This window comes from Echinops telfairi, unplaced genomic scaffold, assembly GCF_000313985.2.
Source record: "Echinops telfairi isolate 266 unplaced genomic scaffold, ASM31398v2 ScPeMD7_2;HRSCAF=8, whole genome shotgun sequence".
Taxonomy (NCBI): Eukaryota; Metazoa; Chordata; class Mammalia; order Afrosoricida; family Tenrecidae; genus Echinops; species Echinops telfairi.
Genome location: NW_022103898.1, coordinates 29,838,170 through 29,847,533, shown reverse-complemented (window position 1 = coordinate 29,847,533; position 9,364 = coordinate 29,838,170).

Genomic DNA, 9,364 nt, shown 5'->3' with positions numbered 1-9,364 from the left:
CGCTATTTAGGGTGGACAGGCTATAGTCAGATTGCTCCAGATAGCTGAAAACCCTCCAGGAGAATAATCTCTAAGCAGCTTGTGTTGACCTCCAAGTGTGCAACCATTTACCATGTGATGCAAGCAGGGTCCTAGGTTTGGCATAAAATAACTGGGGAACAACCTGGGGAAAGAAAACCTTTTTGTATCCCACAGGCTCAGATTAGAGAGGAAATCAGGAAGTTTCTAGAAATTAATAAGAATGAGAATACAACATACCCAAAGCTATGGGATATGGCAAAAGCAGTTATCAGAGGAAATTTTATAGCAATTAATGCATATATGTAAAAGGAGGAGAGACTTAAGACTGATAAATTATCAAAAATCCTGCAGCAACTAGAACAGAGTCAACACAACAACCTACCCAATAACAAAAGAAAAGAAACAATCAAAATCAGGGCAGAGTTAAATGAGTGGGAAGGCAAGAGAAAAGTGCTGGAAATCAATATAGCAAAAAGCTGGAAAGGATCAAAAGAATATACAGACCACTGGCAAACCAAACCAAGGAAAGGAAGGAGCAAACACCAACAGCGAGGATGAGACATGAAGCCAGTGAAATCACAGTGGATGCCACAGAGATTAAAAGGATATTCCCAAACTAGTATGACAGTCTGTATTTAATGAATTCAACAAAGTGGGAGATATGGGCAAATATTGGTAAAAAAAAAACAATCTCTACCTTGTTTATCTCAGGTCAAGAACTTCAACAGGCTCATAGCAAAAGAGGAAACAATATGGTTATCAAGAAACTACCAGGAAAAAAAGCTCCCAGACCAGACAGTTTCACAGGAGAATTCTACCAATCATTCAGGGAAGAGCTGAAACCAATCCTCCACAAATTATTCCAGAGCATATAAAAAGTCCCCAAACTCCGAAACTCATTCTACCAAGCCAGTGTCATTTTGATACCCAAACTGGGCAAGGATCCCACAGGAATGAAGAACTACAGACTGATATCTCTAATGAACATAGATGCAAAAATTCTCAACAAAATATTGGCCAATAAAACTCAAAACTATATAAAACATATCATCCATCATGACCAGGTGGGATTCATTCCAGGGATGCAGGGATGGATTAACATCTGAAAGTGCATCAATATTATTCACCACATTGATAAGAAAAAGGACAAGAATCACATGATAATATTGGTAGATGAAGAAAAAGCATTTGACAACATCCAACACCCATTTCTAGTTAAGACACTCAAGAAGACAGGAATGGAAGGGGAATTCCTCAAGCTAATACAAATTATTTATGAAAACCCTATAGCCAACATCAGTCAATGGAGAAAAGACAAAAACAATCCCACTGAAAAAGGGGGCCAAACAAGGATGTACCTTTTCCCCACTTCTTTTCAACATCATACTGGAGGACCTAGCTAACAACATAAGGCAGTTGAAGAACATTAAAGGTTTCCATCTAGGAGAGGAGGAGGTGAAACCGTAGCTATTTGCAGACAACATGATTCTATACATTGAAAACCCCAAAAGCTCCAACACAGGAGTACTGGCAGTGATAGAGGAATATGGAAGAGTGGTAGGATGCAAGATCAACAAACAGAAGTCTATTGGTTTGCTATCTACATCTGACAAGATCATACAAGAGGAGGTCAAGAATGTAAAATAGTCAAGAACAAACTGAAATATCAAGAATATATCTAATCATAAAAACAACAGCCTTATACAGTTCAGACCAAGTCCATAAGTCTGATATAACCCCATATATCTAATACCAGTCTATAAATTACTCTTCAACCTTACGTAACACATACAACGATGCCAAATGCAGGAAGATCACAGGCCTGTGGATGGAAAGTCTTGTGGATACAGTGGCAGTGGAAGGTTCTCAGCGCTGATGTGGGTCTCCACATGGCTCCCCCAGTTCAGATCCCAGGACTCTGACTGGGATCAGTGTGGCTCCATGAGTCTTGTCATCAGGAAGAGGAAGCAGAGAGGGTGTCTTTGTCTCCAAGGAGGATGACAGAAGTTCTCAGAATCCCCAGGAGAAGGGCTTGCTCACACTGAAGCCTCATTGGCTATGACCTGATTGACAGGCTAGACTCCACCCCTTCCCTGAAGTTGACAGTACATTATGGAACTGCCACAAGGACCATCAATGAAGGAATTGGGACAAACCTAAGAACCTTGGCTCAGGGAATACTTAGGCTAAATGTAATAGGGAAGGGTATACACACAGATCAAGTTGAAATTGACAAATGGGATATACTAAGTGTGTTAATCTGGGTAGACTAGAGAAACAAATTCAGACACATTAATATGTACATAAGAAAAAGCTATAGATATAAGAGCAACTGAATATTGAGAAAACATTCCAGCTCAGATCAAGTCCATAAGTCCGATGTTAGCCCATATGTCCGATACCAGTTCCTCTTCAGACTCATGCAACACATGCAGTGATGCTGAATGCAGGAATATCATAGGCCAGTGGAGGGGAAAGTCTTGTGGCTCTAGTGGCAATATAAGCATCTCAGCACTGCTGTGGGTCTCCATGTGGCTCCTCTAGTTCCAAGGATCTGGCTCCATCAGTGTGTCTCCATGTGGCTCCTTGTCAGTAATGTCTCACAGGGAGTGAATGTGGTGTGGCCCACCTCCAGCTAGCTATTTATTTCCCTAGCGCCTCCAAGTGAGGTCACCAAGCTGTGACCTGATTGACATGCTAAACTCCACCTCTTCACTCTTAAGCCTCCAATTGACAACAGATTATGTAACTACCACACTAAGAATAAAACACCTGTGTGCGTCAAAAGGCTTCACCAAGAGAGTAACAAGAGGACCCACAGATTGGGAGATGATTTTTACCAATGACACAACAGACAAAGGGCTTATTACTAAAATCTATAATACCCTCCTAGCCTGCAAAAAATAAGAAAACATGTGAGTTCAGGTACAGGCAGTCAGGTGGGGGACAAGCCAAACCCAAGGATGTACATGTCATTCCAACACAAAGAAGGGGAAAGGGGAGGGGGAGGAAATAAGAAGGGGAGGGAAGAGGGAGACAATGGCACTGGGGGAGCAGGGCACTAACCCACCGAAGGGGAGGGTATTGTTTATTTCTCCACAGAAATGGGGCTGTGCATGCAGACCACACCATGGCGCACCCAACCTTGAGGGCAACGTAACCACATGGAGCAGCTCATGAACAGAGTGGGCTACAGGGCCAGCCCCAATCAGAGCCAAACGGACCTCCTCTTTAGAAGTATGTTCACAGAGGACAACACTAAACCTACAGGTTGGGGAGAGGTGCCAGCCTCCCAAGCCCACATGCAAGCAAACCAAGAAGGAAAAAGAGAGAGTGTGGGTCTAGACCCCATATTAGCACACCAAACCCTGACCACATCCCTGCACGGAGTTGCTAAGGCACAGAGAGGACTGTAGGGCCAAACAATGGCTGGAGACATGATATCCTCTTGCTGGAGCATATTGTAACAGAGGACAATATTGGGGACACATGGCGGGGAGTGAGTCTGGTCTGAACCCCCCACAGTGGAAGGAACCAAGAAGGGAACATAACAGATCAGCAATGGGAGCAACAAGCTACAAAGCCCCCAAGAAGCCCCCAAAATAGGCTTCTGGCTAAGAGAGGCAGTTCCCAGAACCCCCCAGGACCAGTGGGGAGATAGTCCTAAAGGTCATCAGACAGAGTTGGAACTAAGTTTGCTTTTTCGGGGTTTTGGGCTAGTTATCTATTTTCATCCCTTCCCCCTTTATTAAATCTTTTAAAAAATTTTGTTTTGTCTCCATTGTTATTGGTTTGGCCACCTACATGAGATAGGCATGGGAAGCAAGCCCGCAGGGAAAGCAATGTGACTAATGATGCTGGAGGGACTTGGGGGGAGGTGGAGGCAGGGGAGTGGTGAGCAAACAATGCCATAGACATGGCAACATCTAAGAAATCAAAACCAGCTAGGAAATCAAAATCAACACTGAGGAGGACAAAGAGATCTTGTGGGTGCTGGAGCAACAGCAATGTAGCTGAGAGCAATTACTAAGAGGCAGAAGAAGGGCAAGCATGATGGTGGGAAAGGAGGAAGGTAAAAGGAAACAGGAAAGATCTAGGATGCAAAGCTTTGAATAGAGGTATAAATATAGGTGTGTACATATGTAAATATATTAATTCATAAAAAGAGAGGTACTGGCCTGTGTACATATATTTATGTCACCATACATTGAAATGTGGATGAACTTTGGGCCTCTTCTCAAGCCCTCCCTTAACACAAGAACACTTCGTTCTAACAACCTGGCATTCTGTGATGCTCCCCCTCCTGACACAATCTGAAGACAAAATGGGTGCACAAGCAAATGTGCTGAAGAAAGCTGATGGTGCCCAACTATCAAAAGATACAGCATCTGAGATCTGAAAGACTTGAAGTTAAAAAAGCAGAGAAACAACAATCCCACATGGAAGAAGTATACCAGCCTGTGCAACCATAAGGTGTCAGTCAACAGGATGAGTTAACAGCCATCAGAAGACTCAAAACAAACAAACATATTGTTGAGAATGACATGGGCTGGGGCAGAAACCCAAAACCCATCTCTAGACAATGCAACATCCCCTCACAGAAGGGTCACAAGGAAGGGATGAGTCAACCAGGGCGTAGCATAGCTCCGATGAAATACAGAAGATTCTTCTGGTCCCTTGAGGCTTCCTCAACCCCCACTATCATGAACCCAGTCTTGCTTTTCACTTATGGCTATACTGGAGCATGTACACTGGTACAGATAAGAGCTCACGACACACGGAATCCAGGTCAGATAAACCCTGCAGGAAGATAAATGGAAGTAGTGATACCAGTAGTGTAGGGAGAAGGTGGGGGGAAGAGAACAAGAAGGGGAGACTGATTGCAATGATTGACACATAATCCCCCACCACCCAGGGTGATGAACAACAGAAACGTGGGTGAAGGGAGACAGTGAACAGTGTAAGGTATGAAAATAATAATAATTTATAATTTATCAAGGGGTCACTTGGGGGGCAGGGGAAGGAGCTGATACCAAGGGCTCAAATAGAAAGTAAATGCTTAGAAAATAATGATGTCAACTTTTGTACAAATATGCTTTATAAAATTGATGAATGGATTGTTATAAGAGCTGTAAGAGTCCCCAATAAAATGTTCTTTTAAAAGAAAGGTAGCATCACATTTATGAGTTGGAATATATACTATATGTAAAATCTCCAATCTCTCTGTGTGTGTTTCTCTCTCTCACACACATACAATCTTGTATTGCTATTTCGCATCTTAATGTTCCCTTGTCTGTACCTGTGGGGAAGATAAGTGAAGAAGGGAAAGGTTATGTGGATAAATTGTTCCCTACTGCAGCTAAAGATAGCTCTGAACAGGTGGATCTCAGAGACAGCAGCTTCTGCAATTCAGAGCATAATTTCTTTCCCATTTTCATCAAGACCACCCAGCCACCAGTCTTTACCCCCTCAATTCATCCTATCATCGCTGCCAGATTCAGCTTCTGGGGAAAATCAAGTGTGTATCACATTTCTCCCTCGTTAAAAGTCTTCCTCTAGATGTTGAAGTCCATCAAGAAGCTCCTGCTGTTCTCAATAACTATAGAGCTCACCAGAGGGTGAAATTCTATAAGGGGGAAATATTCCTCTTCAAAATTGAAGAAGAGTCAGAACTATATAAAGAAGGGAATTGAAAGATGTTCACCTGAGGATGAATCACCAAATATCCATAGATAACATCAACATGCTTGATTATTTCTGTCCGAGTGATTTGGGATGCTGGCTTGGAAGAGCTGTCTATCAGTACTGTCGTTTAATGTGTTTGTTGTTTTGGAAGACGGGGGTCTGTGGGAGGAAAGCGGCTCCAGGTGCTTGCTGCACTCTATTGTTCCTTCATAATCAAAAGTGATAGTACAGGCAATAACTGCTATCTTCTGGTGCAGGTGTGAGTGAAAAGACAGATTTGAAACCAGCAGTCCCGAAGCATGGTGCTTGCCCATGAAAATGGAGCTTTGGTTTGTGACTGTACAGCAATTGGTGTCCAGAGCAGAGCTGTCCATAGAATGCCCTGCAATGATGGAAGGTAGCGGATCTTTGCGATCCCATTCAGTAAGTTCTAGCCGCATGTTGCTGTTGAGCACTGGAATGGTACCCAAGGCATCTGAGAAAATGCATTTTAAATTTAGTAGTGATATGTGGCTAGTGTCTACTATATTGGACCATACAGTTCTAGACCTATTGATTGATGTTCCCTTCTCTACCCCTGGGTCTCCTTCTGCATACTTTTGTGGGTAGATATTCAAGTATTAGAAGGAGCCCTAGTAACACCATGGTTATTACGTATCAGCTGCTCACTGAAAGTTTGAGTGCTCAAACCCCCCCAGTTGCTCCCTGGGAGACAGAAGTGGCAGTCTGTCTTCAGAAAGGGTCTGTTTGAGAAAATCTGAATAAGCCCCTCAGTCTTACAAGGTCACTAATGAAACTGAATTGAGTTGACAGTGATGGGTGTACGTATGTGTGTTTGTATGTATATATGGTGTGTATATGCACATATACATGGATTCCACCACTTTCATCCACACATTCTCTCTCAGATATGATCCAAGCTTTCACAGAGAAACACTCTGCATGCTTACACTTATGTTAACCCAAACTATACATATGTCCCTTTCCCCCAAGCCAATATAATCTTCCTATCATAACCTCCCAAGAACAGTAAATAATAAAACAAGTACTATGCCTTGTTTTAGTCACTGCCTATGAGAGTTTTTTCTCTGGTGTCTGAGGACATTTGGCCATTTCTTGTCACTTTTTGTGCTGAGGGGAAGCCACAAACATTGAAAGATTGTGCCTCCAGGGAGAGACGACTCCAGGACCCTTTTCCTAATTCCATTGGAATAGAAGCCACTGGCAGGGTAGAGATCCAGGATAACAACATTCTCTCATTAAAGGCAGGTTTCATGGGCAGGTTGACTCTGTTCTTCTGTAGCAAGTCTATAGTTAGCATGCTGGCACAATTTTTAGACAGATATTTCTCACAAGCATTTGGCGCACATTCCATGTTTCATTTGCTGCAATATGTACTATGTATTTCTGACAAAAAATTGCTCACACATCTTAGTGTAACTTGCTCAGTAGTCACAGTTTGTTAATTTTATCCTTTTCCCAAACAAACAGAAAAATGATAATTAGTATGGTGCTGGAGGCTGGGAGGCGAATTTGAACACATATTTCCCAGAAGAATAAGACCTGTCAATTCTTCCTTCACAAGTTCTGCTGGACCCATGCCTTCCCATATAACCATCCACCTCATCCCTGGATCAGAGCCGCATTACCTGCCAGGAATGGTGGAATTGAAATATCTCGGACTGGCCGCTCTGCTTTGGGGTTATATATTGCAATTCATCCTTCACTATTTTAATCCCAACACATAAGGTGGTTAAATATTAATATTGGATGCCTGGGTAGGGGAGTTCCTTGGAGATTATTATATTTCTGTACTTTGGTTTATATTTGAAATATGTCCTCATCAAAGCAATCTGGCAAAAGTAAGAAGCTGTACATTCCCTGATTTCAAAATATGTTCTAAAGCTACAGTTATCAAAACAATCTGGTGTTGGTAATCCTGGATATATAGACAAATCAAATAGAATTAAGAATCCAGAAAAAAATTAAAATCTATGAGCAATTGATCTCAATATGTGTGCCAAGTCTATTCAATGGGGAAATGAATAGTCTCTTTAAGAAATGGTTCTGGGAAAATTGGGTCCTCACATGCAAGAGAGTGAAGTTGGGACCATACCTCACACTACTTACAAAATGTGACTGAAAATGAATAAACCTAATGTAAGAGCTATAAGGAAATGGCTTGAAGGTCATATCTGATTTCCTTTAGCTACACAAAGGGGACAATAATCCACTCCATGGTTAGCGTAAGGCTAACTGAATTGCCACAAGAGGTCAGACATGCCTCTATCTTCTGAATTCCTTTACTTTGACACCAATCTCTGGTAGAGAACCCAGGGCACTCTACTGGGTTCTCTGGCGGACTCAATAGTCTGTTGCAATGGCCACACAAAACTCACAGACAATATTAACAATGAATGGGCTTCTTTGGGAAGTCAACAGATTATAAATCAGGATAAACAATTAAGAATATAGGCATTTTGTTGGGATTGCTTCTTCTCATCCACCTCATCTCTTCTCATCTACCTCATCCTTGGTGGCTGGCATGTCTTTCTCTGGTACTGGACTCCCCAACCATGTGGTCACTTAGCCTCTGCCTGGCTTTGTCAAATATAATACTTTTAACACTGATAAATGCCCAAAGGCACCCCACTTTTACAGCCAACCACTGCAGCACTTATCTTTACTTATTGTGTAGCCTGAGATGCCCACTGCTCTGTCTCATGGTCTCGGTGCCATGGTCTCTGGTGCCTCTGCTGCCTCTACCACTTTAAGCAGGGATCTTACATGCACTCTACCTATGGCTCTTCTTTTTCTTTTTTTTAAATCATTTTATTAGGGGCTCATACAACTCTTTTCACAATCCATATTTACATCAATTGTGTTCAGCACATTCATATATATGTTGCCATCATCATTCTCAAAACACCTGCTTTCTACTTGATCCCTTGGTATCAGTTCCTCATTCTTTCCCTTCCCTCCCCCTTCCCCCCTGAACCCTTGATAATTTATAAATTATTATTATTTTATCATATCTTACACCATCCGACATCTCCCTCACCTACTTCTCCACTGTCCATCCCCCAGGGAGGAGGTTATATGTAGACCTTGTCATCTGTTCCCCTTGTCTCCCTCACCTTCCCTCCACCCTTCCAATATCGCCACTCTCACCACTGGTCCTCAGGGCTTCATCCGTCCTGGATTCTCTGTATTTCCAGTTCCTATCTGTGCCAGTGTACATCCTCCAGTCCAGCCAGATATGAAAGGTAGACCTGGGATCATGATAGTCGGGAGGAGGAAGCATTCAAGAACTAGAGGAAACTTGTGTATTGCATCATTGCTACACTGCACTCTGACTGGCTCGTCTCCTCCCGGCAGCTCTTCTTTTACGACTCATCTTTTTCAATGGCCATGGGATTCCTCTTTCTACTTCTGAGATGGCTCATTCTTATACACAATAGAATGGCAAAACTGAGCAAGCCCTTAACTCAAGTGGTCTATGCCTTGTTTACAGTGACTGCAGTTATAAATTCTGTGGATAAAAATGTCATGAGAAGTAATTTCACTTCACTGCAAATTGAAATGAGAAAACTCTTAAATGAAAATATAGGGCTACTGCTTCAGGACCTAGTGCTAGACACTGAAATCTCAGATAATG